Source organism: Pogoniulus pusillus, chromosome 37 (assembly GCF_015220805.1).
Source record: "Pogoniulus pusillus isolate bPogPus1 chromosome 37, bPogPus1.pri, whole genome shotgun sequence".
In the NCBI taxonomy this organism is placed as follows: Eukaryota; Metazoa; Chordata; class Aves; order Piciformes; family Lybiidae; genus Pogoniulus; species Pogoniulus pusillus.
The window spans coordinates 8,820,918-8,848,213 of record NC_087300.1 but is presented as its reverse complement, the minus strand read 5'-3'; the positions used below and the strand labels follow the sequence as shown (position 1 = coordinate 8,848,213).

Below are 27,296 nucleotides of genomic sequence, written 5' to 3'. Positions count from 1 at the left end.
GAGTGTGTGCTGGGGAGAAAGGTCCCCCAAGGCTGGCTCCTGCTGGGGACAGAGGGGAGCATGAAGTCTGGGGACGTGCTGGGGAGGCTCTCGGCACTCTGGCTCAGTGCCTGCAGGGCTGGGTGGGATGAGGAGCAGGGGGATTCCCACGCAGCCCTGTCTGTCACTGGTGTGTAGGATGCCTGGGGGAGACCCTAGAGCTGGGTGTCCCTGGAGGAGTGAGGGCAGGGGAATGGAGCTGTGAACAAGGTTTTGTGCCCAGCCACAGATGGGCAGGAGCAGGGCAGGAGCAGGGCAGGAGGGTGCTTGTGTCTCCTAGCACTGGCATGCAAGCCACAGCCACCGAGCAAAGCTCTCCCTGGCTGGGGACAGCAGGGCCTGCAGCTGTCCTTGTCACAGGCAAGTGCTGGGGTTTGGTCCACCCGTGGCTTGCATGGGACAGAGGAGTGACCTGTGTCCTCTGCAGGCGTGCCAGGGCTTGCGCAGGGGACAGTGGCAACGCGTGGGTGTGTCAGGGTGTGCAGGTGGCACAAGCTTCCCCACCCGCCCACGCCAGCACCAGCTTTTGGCTCCTGGGTGAGGACAGGCTGTGACGGCAGCAGGTCCTGCCTACATCAGTCCTGGCAGAGGTGACCCTCGAGGGCATCCTCCCGGGAAGCAGGAGTGGCCTTTCTCCATGTCAGCTGCCACCCCCGGGGTGTGTGGGTGCAGCACAGGGTGTTCTGCCCTGGCCCGTGCCCCCCCACGCCCTTCCTGTTGTCCCCTGGGGAGGAATGGTGTCTGGTACTGTGTCACCACACCAGCACTGCCCAGGGTGCTACCGGTGGAGCCCTGTCACCTGCTGTGAGGTTTGGTGGCTCTGAAGGGGCTGCGTCCCTGGAGGCTTTGTGGTGCTTGATGTGCAAGCAGGGAGGAGAGGCTCAGGGTCCAGGGCACGCAGGGGCTGTTGGCTCAGATGTGCCCACCTGGGTGCACCCCGGGAATGGTTGTTGACCTTTCTGGCCCATCTCCTGCCCTGCACTACTGCTGCCTGCTCCCTCCTGGCAGCTTCCCTTGCCCTAGCACTGGCATTGTGGCTTAAACCTCCCAGCCAGTCATGGGGCAGATAGGAAGGCTGAGGACTGCCCAGCAAAACACCCTGCCTGACCTGTCTGTCCACCAGTCAGTGCCAGGCAGGCTGCCCCAGGGCCTGTCCAGATGCTGCATGTGCCCAGTGCCCAGCTGGAGCTGACAATATTGGGGCTGTCAAGAGCCTGGGGTGAGAAGTGGCTTGTGGAGATCTCCTTTGCTTGACAGCCTTGTCAGATACCAGCGTGGCAGGGGTTAAATCCCCACAGCCTCACGTCCCTCCTGGTAGTCCACTGCCCCAGATCCCCTGGATGCCCTCAGGTGTCCCTCTTGGGGGCAGACTGGCAGCTCTGGTGCCAGGAAGCACCCAGGTTGCTGGGCAGTCAGTTTTGCAGTAACGAGCTGCTGGTGGCTTATTAAAGAGCCCCTGGAGAAGCCAAGGTCCCTCCTGCCCTGGGCACGGGAGAAGCCTGGCAGATTGGCAGCCTTTCATTGCCCAGCCTGGCAGGGTCGGGCTGAGGGGGCTCTGGTAATGGGCTGCTCTCTAATTAGCTCCTCTGCAGCCTCCCCATGCTGGGTAAAATGGGACAGTGGAGGTCTGGGAGCCTGACCAAGGGCACTGCGTCACCATGTGGGGCACTGCTGGTGATCCTCCAGGGCTTCTCCAAACCCTGCTCTGCTCTGGCCCTGGGGAGGCTTTCCCAGCAGGGGCCCTTGCCGCATCCAGCTGGCCCTGGGGATGCTGCACCTGCACCTGGCTGTGCTGTCTGACGTCCGTTGGGAATGTGTCCCCCAGGCTGGCTGAGAGGGAAGGATGCTGGCATGGGCTGCATTCTGGGATCAGGCTTCTGCTTCCCCAGCAAGCTGAAATGTCCTGAAACTGTGCCGGGGGAGGGTTAGGCTGGAGACGAGGAGAAAAATTCTTTGCTGCAAGAGTGGTCAGGGACTGGCAGAGGCTGCCAGGGAGGTGGTGGAGTCCTCATGCCTGGAGGTGTCAAAGAAATGTGTGGCCGTGGCCCCTGGGGCCGTGGTTCCTGGCCATGGTGGTGCTGGGTTGGTGCTGGACTGGACGAGCTCAGAGGGCTTTGCCAATCCAAAGGGTTCAGAGGCTGCTGGCTGCATGACCTGCTCCTACGGGGGAGCAAACGGCAGCACAGCACCAGCCACCAGCACCCAGCCCTGCCTCCCGGGGGCGGGGGGGACACCCCTGGCTTCTCCCCTCTGCGCTCCACGCTGGGCTGGTGCAGCAGGAGCTGCTGCTTGCTTCCCGATGCAGGGCAGCAGGCGCCCCCTTGACTGACAGTTCTGCTTAATTAGGGAGTTGTTATTTTATCAGTTCCAAAGCGCTTGAAGTTTTCTGCTTCAGCTCACGCTTCCCACTTGTTAATGGGAAACCAACACCCTCCATCAAAAAGGCAGCGGCGCTGATGCATTTTAAAGGTTTCTGCTTGCTCCGGTTTGACATCCAAAATATAACAATCAAGCAATCAGCTGGTGGATGCCTGTTTGATGCGGCTCTGACAGCGCTGAAAACCTTCATTTCCCAGCCCTCCCCTACACCTCCTCCTCCTTTTATATTGCTGGGTCGGTAGCCTGGCGCCGGCTCCCGCCGTGGGGGGGCCTGGGAGGCTGGGTCTTGCTGCCAGTGGGAACGCAGAGTGCTCAGGGCTGGGGGCTGCCTTGCAGAGACCCCTCCATGCACCCTCCCCCCCCCTCGCCAAGTGCCACCTTCCCTTCGCAGGGCAGGATGGAAAGGAACTAGGGGCAGAAAAAGGGGTTTGGGTGGGAGCGTGGTCCTTGCTGCCCAGGGTTTGGGGGGTACTGGAGGGGTTCAAGCAAAGCCTGGATGGGGCACTTAGTGCCATGGTCTGGTTGATTGGATAGGGCTGGGGGGTAGGTTGGATTGGATGAGCTTGGAGCTCTCTTCCAACCTGCTTGATTCTGTGGTTCTGTGGTTCTGCTGAGGTGCTTCACCTCCCCACTGGGCATGGTGACCCCTGAGCTGCGGCCCTGCCCTAGAGCACAACCCCATGTGGGCATGGCAAGAACGTCCTTTAAAGCTCCATCACTGCTGCCACTCTCTGCCCAAGGCCTTGCCCTTCCCTCTTGGACGTGGGCACTGGTGCATCTCCTTGGAGCATTGCTCAGGGTGGCTGGAGAGCCTCAAAGCCATCCCTGGGACTGACAGGGATGAGCTTCCCTTTGCAGAGGGCAGCCCAGGTGCTGGTGAGGAAGCAGGTGGTGCTGACAGGGTGACACAGCCGTGGGGGTGGCAGGGTTTTGGGGCTGCACTGTGGCCTCAACTAAGTACATTGGGATTAGCACTGCTGATACCACCCAGACCTGGCAAGGCTTGACAGGGGGCAATGCCCTGGGCACAGGGATGAGCTTGGGGCTGCCTGGTCTGGGCTCCTGAGGGGGTGTTGTGGCTCAGCTCAGCTCCTGTATCCATCTCCATAGATGGAGACTTTTCCAGCAGCAGGGAGAGCTCAGTGCTCCCCTGAGAGCTGCCTGGGGCTGTGGGGCCAGGAGGGCCACCAGCTCCTTCCCCCTGGGAAACCTCTCTGCTTCACCCCCAAGCTGCCCCAGCTCTCTGATCTCCGCAGTGCAATGCCCCTGGGGTGCACCCCAAGGGCGAGGGGACCCTCTAACCCTTCCCCACAGCAGAGGCAGGGTCCCTCGGGATGCCAGGCAGGGGCAGCCTTCAGCAGCCCAGGGCTGGAGCCAGGGACCCCTGGCCTGACCCTGACTCCGCTCAGGGGTGAAGGAGCCTGCTTGCATCCTCCTGAGCTGCCGTGACGTGCTCCAGCACTGCTGGTGGCACGGCTGTGAGGAATCCCCTGAGCTCCTCTTCTCATTGCTACCTCGTTTCTTCTCTCCTTTTGGAGGTTTTCATCTTCCTTCTCGTTTCTCCCCCCCCCCCCCCCCCCCCCCCCTTTCTCCTGGAATCGCTTTTCATGCCGCGCTAACTGCTGAAGTAACACAAACCTGCTAAATGGTCCAGCTTTATGATAGCATAAAAATGATCCTACAGCAGTGAGTGGGGCTTTATTAAGCCCAGGGGACAGGCTCCAAATGAACAGCTTGCTCTGCTCTTAGCTCCCCCCCCTTCCCCCCTTTATTTTTAATAACCACTGGAATATAAACTACAGTTAAGAGCCTGTGGACCAGGAGCGTGCTGGCAGCCTGGCGCTAGCCCTGTCCCTGCCCCTGTGCTTCCCTCCAGCACAGCATCCCAGCGTGGTGGGGCTTGGAGGGCACCTCTGGAGATCATCCAGTCCCACCCCCCACTGCCAGAGCAGGATTGCTCAGGGCAGGTCGCACAGGAACACACCCAGATGGGTTTGGAAGTCTCCAGAGGAGGTGACTCGGCCACCTCTGCCCTGTGCTGCGGCAGCTCCAGCAGCCTGCGCTGGGAAAGGGATTTCCTGTGCATGAGAAGCCTCGGGAATATCTTCCAGGGAGGCTGAACCCCCTCAGTGGGTCAGGCCAGGTGTGATGTGAGAGCGAGCTGGAGGCCCTGGGCATAGCTTCCCCTCCCAGAAGGATCCTCACTGGCATGTCCCCTGGGTTAGGGAGAAGGGTTGGACTCTTGTCACCACTGTGTCCTCGCAGAGGGAGCATGTGGGAAGGGGCTCAGTCTCCCTCCCCAACACCACAGTGAAGTTTGGGGGCATGGTTGGACCTCCAGCCTCAGTCTGTCCCCTACATCCCTGACGTCCAACCCTGCTGCCGTGCCCTTGGATGTACTCTGGGGATGCTCTGGAACAGGATATAGGATCCACCTTTGCCCTGTCACTGTGCCCCTGTGTCTCCCATGGAGATGCTCTGGAGCAGGATACAGGATCCACCCTTGCCCTGTCATTGTGCCCCTGGGTCTCCCATGGAGATGCTCTGGGGCAGGATACAGGATACACCTTTGCCCTGTCTCTGTGCCCCTGTGTCTCCCATGGAGATGCTCTGCAGCAGGATACAGGATCCACCCTTGCCCTGTCACTGTGCCTCTGGGCCTCCCATGGAGATGCTCTGCAGCAGGATACAGGATCCACCCTTGCCCTGTCATTGTGCCCCTGGGTCTCCCATGGAGATGCTCTGGGGCAGGATACAGGATCCACCCTTGCCCTGTCATTGTGCCCCTGTGTCTCCCATGGAGATGCTCTGGGGCAGGATACAGGGTCAGAGCTCGCCGGCCCTGCCAGCGGGGGCACAGCTGCTTTCCCCTGCCCTCCCACCCCCGCTCGCAGTGGGCTGGTCGCTCCCACTCCCATTCTTTCCAATTAGTCCGGCACTTGCCGACGGCTCCCGGCGGCCGCCGAAGGTGGCTGCGGAGCGCTGAGGTGAGCAGCAGATTGGGGTGGGGAAGGGCAGGCGGTCGGGCTCCTCGGGCTCGCCGGGCTGCCGCTGCAGCTCCTCTTGGGCAGCATCTGTTGGTTATTATGTGGTGCCTGGGCCCGGCGCCAGCCAGGAGAGCCGAAAGCCCCAGCACAAAGCTCCCTTTCACCCGCGCGGGGAGCAGCAGCCGCAGGAGGAGGAGGAGGGCGCTGGTAGGGAGCCTGGGCATGAGCCTGGGCATCCCCAAAGCAGGCTGCTCCCAGCCCCCCCAGCGGCCATGCTCCAGCCTGCTCTGGGTCTGGCCGTGGGGTGTCCAGCCCCAGCGCCCCTCCCCGGGACCCTTGCTGTGCTGTGGGGTGGGGGTCAGCAGCTGGGGGCTGCCCAGGGGAGCTGGCAGCAGGACGGGAAGATGTTTGGGTCTGCGTTGCTGCCGCCTGCTTTGTCAGGAGGGGATCCCACCCTTCCCCCCCCCAGCACCCCTCTGCCAACCCGTGCACGTGGATGTGCCGCTTGGGGCTGTGCCAGGGCTTGGCAGCAGGGAGGGTTGCTGTGCTACCTGCCGGCGCTCTGGGTGCGGGTGCCAGGGTTGGTGGCGCTTTGTAGCCCCAGCCAGGCAGGGACGCAGCAGTGATGCAGCTCAGCAGGCTGCTCCCTGGGGCCTGTGGGGCAGAGGAGGCTTCCCAAAGCCCAGGTGCTGGCAGCAGGGCACGCAGCAGGCTGCCTTTGCCACCTGCATACCCTGGCGCGGGCAAACCCTTGCCTGGGTTGGGCAGAGCATGGGGAGCCGCAGGCGGTGATGCCGCAGGGCGCCCACTGCCAATGCATGCCTGCTGGCACGGGTCTGGGCACGCCTGCTCACACCTGCCCTGTGCACCCTGCTCACACCTGCCCTGTGCACCCTGCTCACACCTGTCCTGTGCACGCTGCTCTCACCTGTCCTGTGCACCCTGCTCACACCTGCCCTGTGCACCCTGCTCACACCTGCCCTGTGCACCCTGCTCACACCTGTCATGTGCACGCTGCTCTCACCTGTCCTGTGCACCCTGCTCACACCTGTCCTGTGCACCCTGCTCACACGTGTGCCTTTGCACGCTGCTCTCACCTGTCATGTGCACCCTGCTCACACGTGTGCCTTTGCACGCTGCTCTCACCTGTCCTGTGCACCCTGCTCACACCTGTCATGTGCACGCTGCTCTCACCTGTCCTGTGCACCCTGCTCACATCTGTCCTGTGCACCCTGCTCACACGTGTGCCTGTGCACATTGCTCACACGTGTGCCTGTGCACGCTGCTCACACGTGTGCCTGTGCACGCTGCTCTCACCTGTCCTGTGCACGCTGCTCACACCTGCCCTGTGCACCCTGCTCACACCTGCCCTGTGCACGCTGCTCACACCTGTCCTGTGCACGCTGCTCACACCTGTCCTGTGCACGCTGCTCACACGTGTGCCTGTGCACACTGCTCACACCTGTCCTGTGCACACTGCTCACACCTGTCCTGTGCACCCTGCTCACACCTGTCCTGTGCACGCTGCTCACACGTGTGCCTGTGCACGCTGCTCACACCTGCCCTGTGCAGCCTGCTCACACCTGTCCTGTGCATACTGCTCACACGTGTGCCTGTGCATACTGCTCACACCTGTCCTGTGCACACTGCTCACACGTGTGCCTGTGCACCCTGCTCACACCTGTCCTGTGCGCCCTGCTCACACCTGTCCTGTGCACGCTGCTCACACCTGTCCTGTGCACACTGCTCACACGTGTGCCTGTGCACGCTGCTCACACCTGTCCTGTGCACGCTGCTCACACGTGTGCCTGTGCACGCTGCTCACACGTGTGCCTGTACACACTGCTCACACCTGTCCTGTGCACGCTGCTCACACGTGTGCCTGTACACACTGCACACACCTGCCCTGTGCACGCTGCTCACACCTGCCCTGTGCACGCTGCTCACACCTGTCCTGTGCACACTGCTCACCCCTGTCATGTGCACACTGCTCACACCTGTCTTCTGCATGCTGCTCACACGTGTGCCTGTGCACGCTGCTCACACCTGTCCTGTGCACGCTGCTCACACGTGTGCCTGTGCACGCTGCTCACACGTGTGCCTGTGCACACTGCTCACCCCTGTCATGTGCACACTGCTCACACCTGTCTTCTGCATGCTGCTCACACGTGTGCCTGTGCACGCTGCTCACACCTGTCCTGTGCACGCTGCTCACACGTGTGCCTGTGCATGCTGCTCACACCTGTCCTGTGCACGCTGCTCACATGTGTGCCTGTGCACACTGCTCACACCTGCCCCGTGCACGCTGCTCACATGTGTGCCTGTGCACGCTGCTCACACCTGTCCTGTGCACACTGCTCACACCTGCCCCGTGCACGCTGCTCACATGTGTGCCTGTGCACACTGCTCACACCTGCCCTGTGCACGCTGCGCACACCTGTCTGTGCACGCTGCTCACACCTGTCTGTGCACACTGCTCACCCCTGTCCTGTGCACACTGCTCACACCTGTCCTGTGCACGCTGCTCACACCTGTGCCTGTGCACGCTGCTCACACCTGTCCTGTGCACGCTGCTCACACCTGTCCTGTGCACACTGCTCACACGTGTGCCTGTACACACTGCTCACACCTGCCCTGTGCACACTGCTCACACATGTGCCTGTGCACACTGCTCACACTTGTCTGTGCACGCTGCTCACACCTGCCCTGTGCACACTGCTCACACCTGTCCTGTGCACACCCCACACGTGTCTGCGCACACTGCTCACCTGTGTCTGCGCTCACTGCTCACCTGTGTCTGCGCTCACTGCCCACCTGTGTCTGCGCTCACTGCTCACCTGTGTCTGCGCTCACTGCCCACCTGTGTCTGCGCTCACTGCCCACCTGTGTCTGCGCTCACTGCCCACCTGTGTCTGCGCTCACTGCTCACCTGTGTCTGCGCTCACTGCTCACCTGTGTCTGCGCTCCTTGCACACTGCTCACCTGTGTCTGCGCTCACTGCTCACCTGTGTCTGCGCTCACTGCTCACCTGTGTCTGCGCTCACTGCTCACCTGTGTCTGCGCACACTGCTCACCTGTGTCTGCGCTCACTGCTCACCTGTGTCTGCGCTCCTTGCACTCTGCTCACCTGTGTCTGCGCTCACTGCTCACCTGTGTCTGTGCTCACTGCTCACCTGTGTCTGTGCTCACTGCTCACCTGTGTCTGTGCTCACTGCCCACCTGTGTCTGCGCTCACTGCTCACCTGTGTCTGCGCTCCTTGCACACTGCTCACCTGTGTCTGTGCTCACTGCCCACCTGTGTCTGTGCTCACTGCTCACCTGTGTCTGCGCTCCTTGCACACTGCTCACCTGTGTCTGTGCTCACTGCCCACCTGTGTCTGCGCTCACTGCTCACCTGTGTCTGCGCTCCTTGCACTCTGCTCACCTGTGTCTGCGCTCACTGCTCACCTGTGTCTGTGCTCACTGCTCACCTGTGTCTGTGCTCACTGCCCACCTGTGTCTGCGCACACTGCCCACCTGTGTCTGCGCTCCTTGCACACTGCTCACCTGTGTCTGTGCTCACTGCCCACCTGTGTCTGTGCTCACTGCCCACCTGTGTCTGCGCACACTGCCCACCTGTGTCTGCGCTCACTGCCCACCTGTGTCTGCGCTCCTTGCACACTGCTCACCTGTGTCTGTGCTCACTGCCCACCTGTGTCTGTGCTCACTGCCCACCTGTGTCTGTGCACACTGCCCACCTGTGTCTGCGCTCACTGCCCACCTGTGTCTGCGCTCCTTGCACACTGCTCACCTGTGTCTGTGCTCACTGCCCACCTGTGTCTGTGCTCACTGCTCACCTGTGTCTGCGCTCCTTGCACACTGCTCACCTGTGTCTGTGCTCCTTGCACACTGCCCACCTGTGTCTGCGCTCACTGCCCACCTGTGTCTGTGCTCACTGCTCACCTGTGTCTGTGCACACTGCTCACCTGTGTCTGCGCTCCTTGCACACTGCTCACCTGTGTCTGTGCTCACTGCTCACCTGTGTCTGTGCACACTGCTCACCTGTGTCTGCGCTGCTTGCACACTGCTCACACCCACTCATGTGCACTTAGGTTCGCTGCTCACATGACGTAGCTGCACTCCTGGTGCCCTCCCCCATGCGCTCCTGCGGTGCCGTCGCTTGGGAAAGGATCCTTGGCCATGCCTTGGGCTGGCTCCTGCCGTGGGCACGGGGTGGTGGCCCACGCCCGTGGGCAGCAGGGAGGACAACCTGGCCTTGCTGTGGGTGCCGCAGCGGCTGGCGAGGGTTCTGAAGACGTGGTTGAGGGGGAGCCTGTGCCGGGGTGGGGGGCACTGAGCAGCTGACTTTGATTTGCCTGGGAAGGGGGGCGGGGGAAACCAAACCCAAACAAACCGAAACCCAGCCCTACCCCAGAACCACGCAGGGCTAACGGCAGCCCCGAGCAGCAGGGACCGGAGAGCGCTGCCGGGAGCCGCTGCCGCCTGGCGCGGGGCCAGCGCGGAGCCGCCTGTGCCAGGCTGGAGCTGCAGGCAGGCTCGGGGCGGGAGCCCGGGCGGCTATTTTTAACTCGCGTTAAGGTAATGCACTCAGCTCCTGCCTGCCTGCCGGGTCAAAAGTTCAATCCCCTGCCTGCTTCCCAAACCCACCCTGTGCTGGGGCGCCCTGCGTCTCGGGCTAGGGCCTGGGTGCCCCCTTGGCAGGGCCATTCCCTTGCCCGCGGCCCCGTGGCAGGGCAGCCTGGCGCTGCCAGCCAGCCTGGCGCTCCCCGGGCCAGCCTTTGTTGTCTCCCGGGGTGTCTGGCTGCGATCCTGTGGGATTGGGAGGAGGCTGCAGTCGGGGCCAGCCCTGGGGTATGGAGGAGCAGACGAGTGTTAGCTGGGCTGTGCCAGCTTTGTGCCCAGCCTTGGCGCCACCAAGGCCTCTGAGAGATGGTGTTAGGGGGTGGGCACTGCGTGCCAGGGTGCCAGATGCTGCTCAGAGCCCAGTGGGGAAGTCTTGCCCTGCTGTCAGGGTGGCACAGCTCACTCGCCGAGGTCCCCAAACTGTGCCACCCTGGGGAGCCCTGACTTCTGCAGCAGCCAGGCTGGCAGGGGTGGCAGGGCAGGGTGGGAATGGGGGGGTGCAGGCCCCCCACCTCCTCAGGCTCACTGGACAGCCAAGCAGAGAAGGGTTGAGCCTCTGGACCACCACAGGTTGGCCCAGCCCAGTGCTCCCAGTGCCCCTTGTAGGCACACACCAAGGAGTGTGCAGCCAGCTCGGCCCCAGCTGCTGGCACTGGGAGAACCCAAAAGCCTGGCACAGGTCTACAGCAGCTGGGGTTTGTTTATCTTGAAGCATACTGGAAGTGCCAGGAGATTGGGTGCCCTCTGCTCTGCAGGGAGCAGCTTTGCTACCCTGAGACACGATGCCACTGGCTGCATGGGACCCCAGTGATGCCAAGCATGGGGACAAGCCTGGCACTCACTCCCTGACCTTCTGCCCAAACCATCCGAAGTGGCAGGGCAGCAAAACCTCCCCAGTAGGCCAGCTCTGGAGCCGGAGCTCTCATTAACCCTGTGCCCCTGTGCCCCACGCCAGCCTCCCCCAGGAGCTCAGCTGCTGGGAGACAGCAGGAACCGAGCCCCGGGCTGCTGCCGGGCAGGAGCTGTGTGCCCGTCCCCCTGTCCCCACATGCCCTCTCGCCCTGGCTCCTGGCGGCAGCAGCTCGCCAGACGGCCGGGAACTCCCTGCCTGCCTGAGAGCTCTTTTGTCCTCGGCTGCGCCGCGGCTGGGACCAGCAGCTGCAGGTGCTTCGCTGTCCTCCCTGCCCCTGCCCTGCTTTGCCACCTCCCCGCCCTTGGGCGTAGCTGCTCTTGGCAGCAGCGCTGAGATTCGGGGCTTGGGGGGGCACTCGGGGGGGAGCTGAGCCCCCCCGGGCATGTGCTGTGGCACGTCCGGGGCTGGGGGCTGGCCCCACTGGCAGTGTGTTGGCTGCCGAGCCCCCAGACGAGGGCACAGCCTGGGCGAGCTGCGGGGCTGTGAGCTGCAGTGGGCGCAGTGAGGGTGGCACAGCCTGAGCCATGGGGAGAGCCTCTCCGAGCCGGGGCCCTGACCAAGCAGGGGGCACTGCCTGGCCCAGCAGGGTGTGTGGGTCCATGGAAGGGCAGCCCAGCACCCCCTCTGACCATGGAGATGGGGAGCAGAGGGAGGCCCCAGGCTGGCATCTGTTGCTGCTGGCAGCAGTGGGCACCACAGCGCTTCCTTGAGCTCCTTCCCAGCCTGGCATTCTGTGGGCAGTGTGTGCCGAGGGTTTGAGCATCCCTGGAGCTTGCCTGGGCTCCTGCTTGTGCTGGGGGGTGCCCAGTGCAGCCTCTGAGGATGGCAGAGCTAGGGGGGGACAACAACTTGCTTGAGGCCACGCTTGGGACCATCTGGGGCAGTGCTTGCTTGGCACTGTGCGTAGGACCACACTGGTGCCCTCCTTTGGCAGTGCTTCCACTGCCTCCATCTCACTAGGGGTGCAGAGCCCTGGGATCCACCCCTATGCCATCTCATGCCATGCCATCCCCCTCACAGCCAGGCAGAGCTGCTGGGAGCAGGTTTAAGCAGGATTCATAGAGTCACAGAATGGGTTGGGCTGGAAGGGACCTTAAAGCTCATCCAGTGCCAACCTCCCCTGCCATGGGCAGGGACACCTCCCACCAGCACAGGGTGCTCAAGGCCTCATCCAGCCTGGCCTTAAACACCTACAGGGAGGTTATGGAGCACAGAATCACAGAATGTGATCAAAGATTACAAGACCTCCCTGGGCATCCTGTGCCAGTGTCTCACCATCCTCACTGGCAAGATCATAGAATCACAGAACCAAGCAGGTTGGAAGAGAGCTCCAAGCTCAGCCAGCCCAACCTAGCACCCAGGCCTGGCCAATCAACCAGACCGTGGCACTAAGTGCCTCATCTAGGCTTTGATTCAACACCTCCAGGTATGGCAACTCCACCACCTCCCTGGGCAGCCCATTCCAGTGCAAATCACTCTCCCTGCCAACAACTTCCTCCTAACATCCAGCCTGAACCTGCCCTGGCAGCACTTGAGACTGTGCCACTGGAAAAGCTGAGGAAGGGCAACTCCCCCAGCTCTGCCCCCAGTGTCTCACCACCCTCACTGGCAAGATCCACAACCTCCCTGGGCAGCCTGTGCCAGTGCCTCCCCTTACCCTCACTGGCAAGATCCACAGCCTCCCTGGGCAGCCTGTGCCAGTGTCTCACCACCCTCACTGGCAAGATCCACAACCTCCCTGGGCAGCCTGTGCCAGTGCCTCCCCTTACCCTCACTGGCAAGATCCACAGCCTCCCTGGGCAGCCTGTGCCAGTGTCTCACCACCCTCACTGGCAAGATCCACAACCTCCCTGGCAGCCTGTGCCAGTGCCTCCCCTTACCCTCGCTGGCAAGGCTGAGGAAGGGCACCCCCCCCCCCCCCCCCCCCCCCCCCAGCTCTGCCCCCATCTGCTGACAGCTTCACCTTCAGCCTTAGCCCAGCCAAGAGGCTGCAGCCACCTCCTGCCTGCCCAGAGCCTGCCAGGCCAGCAGCTGGCCCCTTTGCCCTGCCTGCCCTGCCTGCAGGCTGCGTGTGGAGACGCAGGGATGCAATTAACAGGCTCGAGGAGCTCCGAGCTCATTAATTTCATCTCTGTTTTTTTTTGTGTGTGTGTGGCTCTTCTCGAGCCTGCCAAACCTCCCCTGCCTGTCCCGGGGATGGAGGGCAGCATTTCCCTGCCGCTGGCTCGCTGGCTGCTGCCCTCCCCTCTGCAGCTGCGATTTCTCTCTGCGCTGGGCTCTGATCGGGTTAGAAGTGTAACTGCTGAGGCTGCACCACCACAGGCTGGGGTTGGGTTGGGTTTTTTTTTTCTTTATCCTTATTGGTTGTGGGGTTGTTTTTTTTTGCCCTGATGGTTCTGTTTGGAGCTGACTCCTTTGGCTTGATGGATTCTCTCCTCCCGCAGTAGACTCTCAAGCTCATAGGAAACAATCACTGCTTTGTTTTGGAGCTTGGGCTGCTCGCAACAAACTTCTGCTGCAAGAGGAGGGAATGAGAGGATTATTAAGAGGCCATTAAAAGAGGCTTTGCCCATTCCTGGCTCTTACCTGCCAGCTGGAGAGAAAACACCAAAGCAAAGGCAAAGAGTCCCTTGGCTTGCGCCCTGCCCTGCGTGCCAGGCGGTGCCGGTGCCAGGGGTGGTGACCAGATTCACAGATGGCATCAGGTTGGAGGGGACCCTCAGAGGGCATCTTAGAAATAGGTGCAGGGTGAGTGGCAGGAGGCTGAGCCAGGCTCTGCTGGGGGCTGCCAATGCCAGCACAAGGGGCAGTGGTGCAAGCTGAGGCAGAGGAAGTGCCATGAGAACAGGAGGAGGAATTTTGCCCTGGCACAGGCTGCCCAGAGGGGCTGTGGAGTCTCCCTCTCTGCAGATATTCAACCCCCACCTGGCTGTGTTGCTGTGTGCTCTGCTCTGGGTGCTCCTGCTCTGGCAGGGCTTGGGCTGGCTGAGCTCTGGACCTCCCTTCCAGCCCCTGACACTTCTGACTCTGTGATCTTGTCCAACCCCCTGCAGGAGCAGGGACACCTCCAGCCAGAGCAGGCTGCCCATGGCTCCATCGAGTCTGATCTTCAGTGTCTCCAGGGATGAGGCCTGCACCACCTCCCTGGGCAGCCTGTGCCAGGCTCTCCCCATCCTCACTGTGCACAACTTCCTCCTGGTGCCCAACCTAACTGTGCCCTGCTCCAGTTCCAAACCATTGCCCTTGGCCTCTCCCCACAGCCCCTTCTGAATATCTCCTCCTACTGAAGTGCAGCTCTGAGGTCTCTCTGGAGCCTTCTCTTCTCCAGGCTGCACAGCCCCAACCCTCCCAGCCTGTGCCCACAGCAGAGCTTCTCCAGCCTCTGACCATCTTTGTAGCCTCCTCTGGACCCTCTCCAGCAGGTCCAGGATCCTCCTGTGTTGGGTCCCAAAGCTGGACACAGCACCCCAAGCCTACTGTGGATACTCAGTGCCAGTCCTGTTGCCTCCATCTCTTGCAGGATGCCAGGCAGGGCACTGCTGTGTGTGGCAGCAGCCACTTGTCCTTGCTTGCTTGTGCAGGGGTAGAAGGTCAGGGCTTGGTTGCCTGTGCTGGAGAGTGTAGACAGGTGGGACTGGGGCAGGGCATAGGGCATGGTGCCAGGCAGCTGGAAGTATGCCTGGGCCCTGTGCATGATGCTGGGAATGGTGCAGCAACAATGGGCAGCTGTGCCAGGCTGCCAAGCCTGTGTTTCTTCCAGCCCTAGCAGCGCTGTGGGCAGCAGAACAGAGCTCCTTGAGGTCCTGATCAAAGGCTGGGAGGGTCCTGAAAGAAGCCAACCTGGGCACCCTCGGAGGGTCTGCTCACCCCAGGGAAGGGGCAGGGAGGTGCCCCCTCTGGAGCTGCAGGGTGGGTGCCACAAGCAATGCCATGCCCAGGAGATGCTTGGTCAGAGGTGGTCCAACCACTACCACAGGGCACCCCCAGTGCTCCTCACCCCGTGCTGTTGGGGCACTGGGCATGGCTGTGCCCACACAGCATCCCCAGCTTCCCAGCAGGGGTCCTTAGGTGTCCTGCTGTGCACTGGGACCCTCAGGCCAAAGTTGCTCACTCCCCATCCACAGCTTGGCAGTGCTGGGATGCCAGGGCCAGGATCTGCTTGCCCTCCACCCGTGTTTTTTGGCTGCCCCCCACCTTCTTTTCCCTCCACTCTGGACCCTGAGCATGCCAGTCAAAGAGTGGCTGTGCCAGGGCTGCCTACTAGGCCCCTGAGCTGCCTGCAAGGCCGTGGGGTCTGTGGCAGTGGCAGCCTCACGCTGGCCTTGTGGCAGATGCTGTGGGCTTTGAGGTGGGCATCTGGCACGAGGGGCACAGGAGACACCCCAGGGATGCAGGATGGGGTCCTGGCAGGTACCTCTGTGCATGTCCCCAGGAGGCAGGGACATAGCTCCATGTTTGGGGGGGCTGGAGAGTGAGATGGGGAGTGTGGGGTGCAGTGCTATGGGGAGTGTGGGGTGCAGTGCTATGAGGAGTGTGGGTGCAGTGCTGAGGGGAGTGTGGGGTGCAGTGCTGTGGGGAGTGTGGGTGCAGTGCTGTGGGGAGTGTGGGGTGCAGTGCTGTGGGGAGTGTGGGTGCAGTGCTGTGGGGAGTGTGGGTGCAGTGCAGTGCTGTGGGGAGTGTGGGGTGCAGTGCAGTGCTGTGGGGAGTGTCGGTGCAGTGCTATGGGGAGTGTGGGTGCAGTGCTGTGGGGACATGTGGGGTGCAGTGCTGTGGGGAGTGTGGGTGCAGTGCAATGCTGTGGGGAGTGTGGGGTGCAGTGCAGTGCTGTGGGGAGTGTCGGTGCAGTGCTATGGGGAGTGTGGGTGCAGTGCTGTGGGGACATGTGGGTGCAGTGCAGTGCTGTGGGGAGTGTCGGTGCAGTGCTATGGGGAGTGTGGGTGCAGTGCTGTGGGGACATGTGGGGTGCAGTGCTGTGGGGAGTGTGGGTGCAGTGCAATGCTGTGGGGAGTGTGGGGTGCAGTGCAGTGCTGTGGGGAGTGTCGGTGCAGTGTTATGGGGAGTGTGGGTGCAGTGCTGTGGGGACATGTGGGGTGCAGTGCTGTGGGGAGTGTGGGTGCAGTGCTGTGGGGAGTGTGGGTGCAGTGCAGTGCTGTGGGGAGTGTGGGTGCAGTGCTGTGGGGAGCATGGGTGCAGTGCTGTGGGGAGTGTGGGGTGCAGTGCAGTGCTGTGGGGAGTGTGGGTGCAGTGCTGTGGGGAGTGTGGGGTGCAGTGCTGTGGGGAGTGGACCGCCAGGGGTGTCCAGAGCCCAACCCCCAGGATGCCGCTGCAGGGCTGGGGGCAGCGAAGGGTTAAGCGCAGCCGAGCCGGTGCGGAGCTGCTGGCTGGGAGCTGCAGGCGGAGAGGGTTTGGAGCTGCAAGTGGCCTCCTTGAAGAGGATCCAGATCTGTCTGGGAGCTAAAACCTCTTTGATCCACTTACTCCTCCCCGGGGAGCTCCCTGCAGCGCTGCTGCTGATGCCCCCGCGGCGACAGGGGCTGAGCTGCCAGACAGGATGCAGGGGAGACCCTCCCCCACCCCCCTCACCTCCTGCTGCCAGGGAGGGAAGCAGCCGCAAAAATGAGGTGGGGCCAAAGCGGAGGAGCTTTGGGACACAGGAGTGATGCCAGCAGGCTGCATCTGTGGGGGGCAGGGGGTGCCCTGTGCTGGGAAGGGGTTTGGCTGTTGCCAGGCTGTGGGCAGGGATGGAGGGGGTGATGCTGGGTGGTTGCCACGATGCCAGGCTGTGGGTAGGGAGGTGGCTGTGCTGTCGTGGGGATGGCTCCCCAAGACTGCAGATCTGGGAGCTTCCAGCCCTGGGCCAGGCTGCCCCATCCAGAGCCAGAGAATCATGGAATTGTTTGGGTAGGCAAAGCCCTCTGGGATCATCCAGGTCCAACCTTCAGCCAGCACCACCACGGCCACTGAGCCCTGGCCCCAGGTGCCATGAGCACACCTCTCCTGAACACCTCCAGGCATGGGCACTCCACCAGCTCCCTGGGCAGCCTCTGCCAGTCCCTGACCACTCCTGCAGCAAAGAATTTTTTTCCTCCACCCCAGCCTAACCCTCCCCTGGCACAACTTCAGACCATTTCCTTCTCTCACCCGAGACTGGGGAGCAGATCCCAACCCCCACCTCACTGCAGCCTCCTCTCCGGGAGCTGTAAACAGCAATGAGGTCTCCCTCAGCCTCTTCTCCTCCAGGCTGAGCACCCTCAGCTCCCTCAGCTGCTCTTCCCCTCTGTTCTCCAGACCCTTCCCAGCTCTGTTTCCCTTCTCTGGACCTGCTCCAGCAGCAAAAGGTCCTTTGCAGGGCCACAGCTCTGCGTGGAGCAGCCAGCCCCTCTGCTGCTCTTGGGGGTGCCAAGCACCCCGAATGGCTGTGCTTAGGTGAATGTGTCCCTCCTGCCTCCCTGCCAAGCCCCAGGAGCAGGATGCACCCCCCTGGCACTGGGGAGGCAGCAGTGGCACACATGGCTGTAGGCTGATGGGTACATCCTCACCCTGTGCAGCCCCACAGCCTGGGTGTGTGGGGCAGGGGGTCCAGCCTCATGCCCAGCTGCTCCTGAGCGTCTGAGGTTCGTGCCAGTGTCTGTTTGTGCCCATTCCAGTGTGTGTAGCACTGAGGTCTCTGTGCTGGCCATGCTGTGCCAAGCCAGCGGGCATGAGTATGGCTCTTGGGGTCAGTGAAGGTTTGGGGCATGGGGAGTGGGTTTGGAGGCAGTTGGGCAATGTTTGCTGGAGAGGGAAAGCAAATTTGGGTCAAGTCTCCCAGACAGCAAATTGGTGCAAGGGGAAGGCAGGGAAACTGGCAGTGCTGGGCAGCCAGGAGGCAGCTGCCAGGGGTCAGTCCTAGCCTGGGGGGGGCTGCTCAGCTTTTACTCTGGGCAGTGGTTAAAGATGAGGAAGCTGCAATGAGCTGCTGCCCTGGTGCTCAAAAGGGCATTTTGCAGTGGGCATGGGGACTTGAAGAATGCAGAGGTCTGTGCCCTGCTCCCCAGATCCCCACTGCAGGTGAGTTTCACCCTGTGGCAGTGGAGTCAGTGTCCTTGGGTTCCTGCGTGGGGAGGAGAGCTATACCGGGTGGGGGTGGCATGGTGCTGAGCCCTGCGAGGGGCTGTGCCCTGCACCCCATGGGTATGGATGGAGCTGTGAGCCAGAGGCTGGATCTGTGCACAGAACGGGAAGATGCCATGGGCAGCAGAAGGGGCACAGTGCCCTGCTCCCTCCTCGGGGCTGGTGCTCTGGCAGCACCGATGCTGCCGGCGGTTCTGGGGACGCTGGGCTGCCTTGGGCAGCGGGGGTGGCATCGCCTCCAGCGCTGCCAGAAAGCGGCGGAGGGAAGGGAAAGCTATGGGGGCAGCGGTGGGACCGCCGCAGAGGGCAGGGGACGGTCACGACCGGGTCTGGAGGGCTGGTGGAGGGGGCCAGAGGGGTGGTCTGGAGGTGCAGAGGGAGGGCGAGCGGGCAGCGAACAAAAGCTGCATTGAGTGGCACAGCTCCGCCGCCAGCCGGGCAGGAGCGGGGCCAGGAACAACAGCGGCTGCGGCACGCAGTGTCCTGCCCGGGACGTTCCGGAGCGCAGGAAGCTGGCGTGGGGACAGCGCTGGCGAGAGCGCTGCCAGCGCAGCTGACCCGGGGGGAGCGCTGCGGGGCACCCCCGGCCGCGCAGCCTCTGCCCCACCGCCCGCCCTGGGCGCTCGCTGGCCGCAGGAGCCCTGCTGAGCCCCGCCGGACCCCCCCTGCCCCCCGACCCCGTCCCAGCCGCCCGCTGGGGGCGGGTCGCAGGCTGCCGGCTTCTGGGTCAGTGCCGGGGGAGGAGGCGCTGGGGGGGAAGGGGAGGTGGGGGCCGGGGCCCGGCTTGCAGACAGCGAGCGGGCGCCGTGCCCAGGAATGCGCGGCTGGCTCGCAGGCTGCGCTGCCCGGGCAGCAGCGGCTAATTCAATTAGTGCCCGTGGCACGGAGCCGGCAGCGCGGGGGAGCGGGCTGGGGGCCCCCGCGGGGAGGGAGCCGTCTGAAGGGCTGCCAGCTCGCCTGGGAACCTGCCCCGACGGCAGCGGGCTGCGGGGGTCCTGCTCCCCCCCATCTGCTGCCAGAGCTGGCGTGCATCGTCTTGGGGCACGGGGGTTGTCCCCGGGCTGGCACTGCTGGCAGGTGCCCACAGCCCGGGGAGCCTGCGGGCTGCTGGAGCTGTCCCCCCATCGGCTGGGAGGCACTGAGGGGCGGCCCTGGGTGCTCAGACCTCCTGTGGGTGGGCTTCCAGGTGAGTGGCGTCAGGGTCTGCTGCCCTCCCGCAGCGAGATGTGGCTTCCCATCGCCCCCGGACCTGCTGCTCAGGCTCCTCTGTCCCCCTCCCCACGCTGCTGCAGCTGCCAGCGAGACCCCGTTCTGAGCGCCCGCTGGGGCTGTGGGTGGGCTTCAGACGCCTGAGGTTCACCCGCAGGGCATCGTCTGCCTGTCCCCCGGCGCCGATTCCTGCCTGCTGCGCTGGGCACCAGTTCCTCCTGCCCACTTCGGGACGTTCCGTGACCCCCCCCACCCCCCTGGACACTTTTGTTCTGGTTGCTTTGTTTCCAAGTGTCTGATGGCTGTGACTGGAAGCCCCCGCGTGGATCTGAGGAGGGTTCTGGGGCCAGCAGCAGCAGTGAGTGGCTGTGCCCAGCAGCCCATGGCATCGCTGCCAGTCCTCAGTCAGGGAGGGTATTTGGGGTCTCTTACTTCAGAGACCTCATCAGCACTGAGGAGACAGCCCCTGGCAGCTGCAGGGCCTGACCCGGAGCATCTCCACTGCCTGCTGCCCTGCAGGGGCTCACGGTGGGGCTGGGGTGGATCCCACTCCTCCTCCCCTGCGTGGCACTGGGACTGGCTGATGTAATTTCTGCCGTGCCAGGCAAAACTGCTGTGCCCCAGGTGGTGAACTCCGGGGAGATGGGCACGGGGGGGTTGTTGTGTTCCTGTTGCTTTGCAGTGTGCCCCCGGGAAGCCTTTCTGCTCCTCAGGCCTCCCCAGCCCCCTGCCCAGGCTGCCCTCACCTGCTGCTGCACTTCCAGAGCTGTGCTGGGGGGGCAGAGGCCTCCCCATGGATGCATTCTCAGAGCTGTGCTGGGGGGGGCAGAGGCCTCCCCATGGATGCATTTCCAGAGCTGTGCTGGGGGGGGGGGGGGGCAGAGGTCTCCCCATGGATGCATTCTCAGAGCTGTGCTGGGGGGGGGGGGGCAGAGGTCTCCCCATGGATGCATTCTCAGAGCTGTGCTGGGGGGGGGGGGGGCAGAGGTCTCCCCATGGATGCATTCTCAGAGCTGTGCTGGGGGGGGCAGAGGCCTCCCCATAGATGCATTTCCAGAGCTGTGCTGGGGGGGGGGGGGGGGCAGAGGTCTCCCCATGGATGCATTCTCAGAGCTGTGCTGGGGGGGGGGGGTGGGCAGAGGCCTCCCCATGGATGCATTCTCAGAGCTGTGCTGGGGGGGCAGAGGCCTCCCCATGGATGCATTCTCAGAGCTGTGCTGGGGGGGGGGCAGAGGTCTCCCCATGGATGCATTCTCAGAGCTGTGCTGGGGGGGGGGCAGAGGTCTCCCCATGGATGCATTCTCAGAGCTGTGCTGGGGGGGCAGAGGCCTCCCCATGGATGCATTCTCAGAGCTGTGTTGGGGGGGCAGAGGCCTCCCCATGGATGCATTCTCAGAGCTGTGTTGGGGGGGGTAGAGGCCTCCCCATGGATGCATTCTCAGAGCTGTGTTGGGGGGGCAGAGGCATTCCCCCCCTCCTCAGCAGCTCCTGTTGTGGTTCTGCTCATTCCCTCCAGTGCTGCTGGGTTCATGCCCACTCGGGCAGCACCCCTGCAGCACTGCCACTGCCTGTGAGCCCACCATGGTGGGCTGCAGCTTTCCTGCCCCCCAGTGTGATCAAAGAGGGCTGAGGGAGGGGGCACAGTCTGCTCAGGGAACTGGTGAACCCCTGGTGGGGGCAGCCAGCTGAGCTGGGACATCTCAGGGCATCAGGGGAAATCTTGGGGTGTCCCTGGTGCTCCTGAGCCTGTGCAGGGAGCAGCAGAGGCTGTGATGGACCCAGAGGCACCGCGGGAGTGCTGCTGGGGAGCAGAGCTCCCCGTGCCCGGGCTGGGAGTGCTGCCAGTGCCCTGGAGAGCTCCCCCTGCATGGGCTGGTGCTGGGGAGCTGTGGGCAGGGTTACACATCCCTGGGCAGCGCTGCCAGGGGGGTGGGGAGGGGATTCAGGCAGTAGACTCTGGGATGGGGCCAGGGCTCAGCCGCTCCTCTGTCTTGCTGCCACCAGCCCAGCAGAGCAGCCCCAGGCAGCTGGCAATGCCCCCAGGGGGAAAGCGCCCAGCAGTGCCCCAGAGCGGGTGGCAGGGGGGGGTGCCCAGTCGGGATGTGCCCATCCCGCTGAGGGCAGGGACCCCCTGGCGGGGGCGCACTGCGGGCAGGGTGCAAGGCTGCGGCCCCCCTGCTTCGTCGTCCCCCCCCCCGTACCTGCGGGATGTCACCCACTGTTTCCCTGGCAACGGCGATGGCATCCCGAACACCTCGGGCAGAGTTTCCCTGCCTCCCCGGCGATGTCGGCGCCGTTTCCCGGGTAACAGCATCCGGCTCTGGCAGGCAGGTAGAGGAGGACCTCAGCCCACCCACTGCCTGCTGCTGGGCCCCACCGCCGGGCAGCAGAGCGCCGCGGGAAGGTTTGTGCCGCTCTGGTGGCTCTGGGTGGCACTGGCCGAGCGCTGGGGGCAGGCTGGCAGAGCCTGGGGCTGCTCTTGGCAGAGCCAGGGCTGAGGCAGCTAAAGGAAATGGCCCAGCAGGTTTGGTGCTCTGCTCCCCGGAGGTGCATCCTGGGTCTGCCTGGCACTGGGGGGCCCAGTGAATGGGCAGCTTGGGGGATGGGAGGGGAGACATGGCAGGGAACATGATGCCCACCTGTGTCCCAGCCCATTCGTGCACTAAGGGCTGGGCACTGCAGCTGTGCTCCTGAGGGCTTTGGTGTTCCCAAAGGAAGAGGAGCCAGGGGAGGCTGGAGGGTGTCCAGGGAGAAACTGGTGATGCCCTTTCCTGGCCAGCTTTGAGCTGCTGCTCTTGGCAGGAGGGTGCTGGTGAGACACATTGGGCATCCCACTCTCTGCTGGTCCTGGGGCTGATGCCCTCCGTGCCCTGAGCTCATCCTGGGCTGAACACACTGAGCAGAAGGTGTCCTGGCACCTGCCATTGTCCCCTCACTCTCTAAGCCCCTCTGCTGCTCGTCCCTGACAGCTTTGCCCTGTGCCAAGGCCAGGTGGCAAATCCTCCTGCTGCCAGACCCTGCTGAATCCCACTGCAGGGAAGGGCTGGGCCTGGGGACAGGGACATTGTGGTGGCATCTCCAGGTGCTTCCTCCTCCAGGAGCTGGAGAGCCTCTTGCTGCTGCAGCATCCTCAGCCCTGCCTGTGCCAGCTGGGGGGCCCAGCTGGGGCAGGGAGGTGAGGAGTGGGGGGATGCTTGGCTGGCATCAGAGCCTGCTGGATGGCCCCATGGATCCTGGCCTCTGCCCCATGAGCTGGGGCTAGATGGGGCTGGGAGGAGGCACAGCCCTGCTGGCAGCCAACCCCTCTGCTGTGCCACCCCTCTGGGTGCATTGCTGTGGGCAGGGGCTGGCACCCTGTGCCCTGGCTGTGCTGCCCTGTCCTGCTGAGCCCCCAGCGCAGGGCAGCTGGCCTCAGGTTGCCCCAGGGTGGGGATAGGTTGGACATGAGAAAGAAGTTCTTGACTGAAAGGGTTCTCAGAGACTGGCACAGGCTGCCCAGGGAGGAGGTTGGGTCCCCATGCCTGGCACAGGTGGGTCAAAGAGGCAGAGCTGTGGTGCTGAGGGCCATGGGTTGGCCCCAGCCTTGGCAGAGCTGGGCACTGCTTGGCCTGGAGCATGGCGAAGGGCAGATGATTCTGTGGCTCTGTCTTGGGTGGGGTTGTCCCCAAAGCCACCAGTGGGGCTGTGCCCACGGCCCCAGCCCTGCAGAGTGCACACATGGGCACAGCTCTGCCTGTGTGAGCCAGTGTGGCACAGTGTGTGGGGTGGCACCAGCAGAGTGTGGGGTGGCACCAGCAGTGTGTGGGGTGGCACCAGCAGAGTGTGGGGTGGCACCAGCAGTGTGTGGGGTGACACCAGCAGTGTGTGGGATGGCACCAGCAGTGTGTGGGGTGACACCAGCAGAGTGTGGGGTGGCACCAGCAGTGTGTGGGATGGCACCAGCAGTGTGTGGGGTGACACCAGCAGTGTGTGGGATGGCACCAGCAGTGTGTGGGGTGACACCAGCAGAGTGTGGGGTGGCACCAGCAGTGTGTGGGGTGGCACCAGCAGAGTGTGGGGTGCCAGGGAGCAGTGTATGGGGTGCCACCAGTAGTCCATGGGGTGCCACCAGCAGTCTGTGGCCCACTCTGTGCCATGCTTGGCCATGGTGTCCAGAGTCATGGAGAGGTCTGTGCCTGAAGCTGAGCCACCTGCAAAGGGCTCAGCAGGTGCCAGGGAGCTGCTGGGTGCCAGTGTTGCCTTGGGGAGCAGTGGAGTGTGAAGCCTCCTGCCCTGCTGGGTATACCACTGAGTGGCACAAGTGCCCCCATGCCCACTGGGGCATGTTGGGGGGCTTCTGAGTCCCCCTGGCTGCTGTGTGGGGGAGGCCTCCCCTCCTCCCAGCCTCCCCTCCTCTGAGTCAGTGCAGGCTGGCAAGACCCTGGCATGAGTTGCTGCGGGGGTGGCACTGGGGGGAAGGAGGGGGGGGCATAATTGGCAGCTGCAGAGCGAGTGGCTGCCACCAGGGCAGGTCAGCTGAGTCACAGCACAGGCTGCAGGGCTGAGTGCCAGGCTGGCTGCCAGGCTGGCTGCTTGTGCAGGCAGGTGTGGGCCATGGAGGGCACGGGGGTGGGTGCTGGGGGCGCAGGCAGTGTAGGGCTTGCAGGGTCACTGCTGGGCAGGAGGAGATGTGGGGCACAGGAGCTGGGTGCTGGAGGTGCCCATGTGCAGTGTGGGTGTGTGCTGAGCTGCTGCCTCTGTGCCAGGGAGAGCTGTGTGGCACCAGAGCGGTGCCACCCTGGCACAGGGGGCTGGTGACATCCTGGGCAGGGCTGTGCTTGACTGGGCTCTGTGGGAGCCCTTTCAGCCCCCCCTGGGCAAATGCAGCCTTTGCCACTCCAGGGCCCAGCACAGTTATTTGCCCTTGGCTCCTGCCTGGCACCAGGTGGGGGCCTGGGAACCTCAGCAGCAGCCACGGTGGGGCACTGCAGGGGGTGCTCCTCGGGGTGCCAGGGCAGGGCTGGGTCCCCCCTCCCTCTTCACCTCCAGGACCCCCTCCTGCTCAGCAGCCACCCCCAGCCCTGAGCCTCTCACCCCTTGTGCTGTGATGGTGACTCCTGAGAGCATCCTCCTCAGGGAGACTCAGAGGGCACCCCAGGGTGCCCACACCCCCTGGCCACATCAGGGAGACTCTGAGGGCACCCCAGGGTGTCCTCACCCCCTGGCCACATCAGGGAGACTCTGAGGGCACCCCGGGGTGCCGTCACCCCCATGCCATCCCTGTGGGCCCTGTGATGTGTGAGTGGGGTCAGGGTGTGACGTCTGGGCAGGGCTGGGCTGTCCCTGGGGCTCTAGGAGGTGGCAGGTGGCCAGGGCAGGGCTGGTTGCTGGGGCAGTGGCAGCAGGGTAGGAGGGTGCCAGGGGCAGGGGGGCTCCAGCTGCCCCCTCACTGTGTCGCTGTCCTGGGGTCCGTGTGCAGCTGGGCACAGCTTAGTGCAGCTGGGCACAGCTCAGTGCAGCCTGGGCACAGACTGAGCCACACATGGGCTCAGATGGCCCCAGCCCTGCTGCCCTGGGGCCTGTGGGGGGGTGTAAGCACACAGCGTGGGGCTGAGGTGAGCCTGCCTGGCACTCCTGGCACCAGCACCTGCCTGCTCTGTGTGACCTGGGGGACAGGACTGCTTCCCAGGGGGCTGCTTTGGAGGGTCTCCTTGTCCCTCAGGGCCCCATGGCAAGAGGGTGCCATGCTTGGGGGATGTGAGGCACGGATCAGGACCCCCTCTGCAGCTGGGTGGGCTCTGGGGGGCTCCTGTGCTGCAGCATGTGCTGGTGTGGGGCCAACTGGCACCGGTGGAGACTGGGCTGGGCACAGCCCCCGGCCAGCCTGGGTGATGCCATGGCATGTGCCACCTCATGTGGCTGAGTCATGGGATCATGGAGTCACAGAATGGGCTGGGAGGGACCTGCAGGGCTCACCCAGCCCAACCCCTGCACTCAGCAGGGACACCCTCAGCCAGAGCAGGTCCCCACAGCCTTGGCCAGCCTCACCTTCAATAGATGCCACAGCCTCAGCCACCTCCCTGGGCAGCTGCTGCAGTGCTCCAGCAGCCTCCTGCTGCAGAACTTGTTCCTCACATCCAATCTCAGTCTGCTCTGCTCTCATTACAGACCATTGCCCTGGTCCTGTCCCTGCAGGCCTCTGGGAGCAGTCCCTCTGCAGCCCCTCCAGGCACTGACAGCAGCTCTAAGGTCTCCCTGGAGCCTCCTCCTCCCCAGGCTGCACACCCCCAGCTCCCTCAGCCCCAGAGCAGAGCTGCTCCAAGCCCCTCATCATTTTGGTGGCCTCCTCTAGACCCTCTCCCTCGTGGGGAGGGGTGGCTGGCTCCGGCCCAGGGCGGGCACTGCCAGGGGCACAGCAGCGTGGGGACAGCAGGACCAGCACAGGAGCCTGCCAGGGTGGGCAGGAGTGCCACAGGCTGGCACAGAGCAGGTGGAGGTGACGCTGCTGTTGTCTGGGAGCTGCTCCTTCTGCTCATGGACGTTCTCCACTGCTTCTCCCTGCAGCATTTCTGCTCTGCACAGCAGGTCCCTGCCAGGTGCTCTCCTCTCACCCCAAGGCATTGGCTGACCTGCTGGGGGGGGTCCAGCAGAGAGCCACCAGGGTGAGTGGGGGAGTGGAGCATCTCCCTGGGGAGAGAGCCTGAGAGCCCTGGCACCAGAGAGGCTGAGAGGAGACCTGAGCAATGTCTCTCAGTGGCTGAGGGGTGGGGGGCAGTGGAGGGGCCAAGCTCTGGCCAGTGGAGCACAGCAGTGAGCCAAGGAGCAATGGACACAAACTGGAGCAGAGAAGGTTTCAGCTCAGTGTGAGGAGGAACTCCTTTGGTGTGAGGCTGCTGGAGCCTGGAGCAGGCTGCCCAGGGAGGTTGTGGAGTCTCCTCTGGAGAGCTTCCAACCCCTCCTGGGTGCATTCCTGTGTGCCCTGCCCTGGGGGATGCTGCTCTGGCAGGGGGGTTGGGCTGGGTGAGCTCTGGAGGTCCCTTCCAAGCTGTAAGGTTCTGTGGTTCTGTGACTGCTTCACTGCCCCCTGCCCTGCCCTGCCACACCTCTGGGGCCTCCCCTGCCAGCTGGGGCCAGCTGTGGTCTTCCTGAACAGCCTCCATGCTTTGACCTGAAGAGAAGTGTCCCCTGGGACATGTCCCAGCCAAGAGCACTTGGTGCAGGGCTGCCCCCACTGTCCTGGCAGCCCCTCTGCCCCTCACCCACCTCAGGCCTGTGAGCCTCACTGCTCCCAAGCCTGTGCCACCCATGCCTGCTGGTAGCAGGAGGGACTCTTTGCAGGTGTCTGAGGGCAAGAGGCAGCTCCCCATACACAGCCAAAGCAGCTCCTCACCTGCAGGCTGCCCTGAGATGTGTCTGCCTGCTCTGCCCAAAACCTGCTGGGCTCCTGGGTGGCACACAGAGGCTCTGCCTTTGAACCCTGGGCACCTTGGAACACCTTTGGGTCTCACTGCTCCTCTCTCTGGGTCTCACTGCTCCTCTCTCTGGGTCTCACTGCTCCTTTCTCTGGCACTCACTGCTCCTCTGTACATCTCCATGGGGCTGTGCCCTGGCACATGGCTCTGTGCCCACTCTCTGTGCTGGCTGCAGCTCTGCTGCAGATCCCAGCCCCAGGAGCAGGCCAGCCTGGGCCCAGCAGAGCCTGGGAGGGATGGGGCTGGCTGCAGAATGCTCAGGGTCTGGGGCTCAGCCTGCTGCTGCTCATGGTGAGTGCCCTGGAGCAGGAGTGGGAGCAGCATGGCTGGGACCTGCGTCTCTCTCAGGTGGCCAAGTGGCCCAGAGGTGGCATTTCCTGGCACCCTACAGGGCAGTCATCTCCCATGGGTGCCTGAGCACCTGTGTGCAGCAGGATGGTGCAGGCTGAGCTCTGCTGCTTCCTCATCTCCCTCCTGCAGGTGATGAACAGGAGGTGCTGGCAACAGCCAGCTCCTGTGCCCCGTGGGGTCTGCAGCCCTGATGGGGGCTTGGCACCCTGCCTGGGCTGCCTCTGCATCCTC

General features: G+C 63.7%; 1 protein-coding gene across 1 annotated transcript in view; it reads left to right on the top strand.

Annotated features, from left to right (window-relative positions):
• FOXO6 (forkhead box O6) overlaps nucleotides 1-27,296 on the top strand; it is a 46,502-nt gene that overhangs the window by 2,077 nt on the left and 17,129 nt on the right. The window lies entirely within an intron of this gene.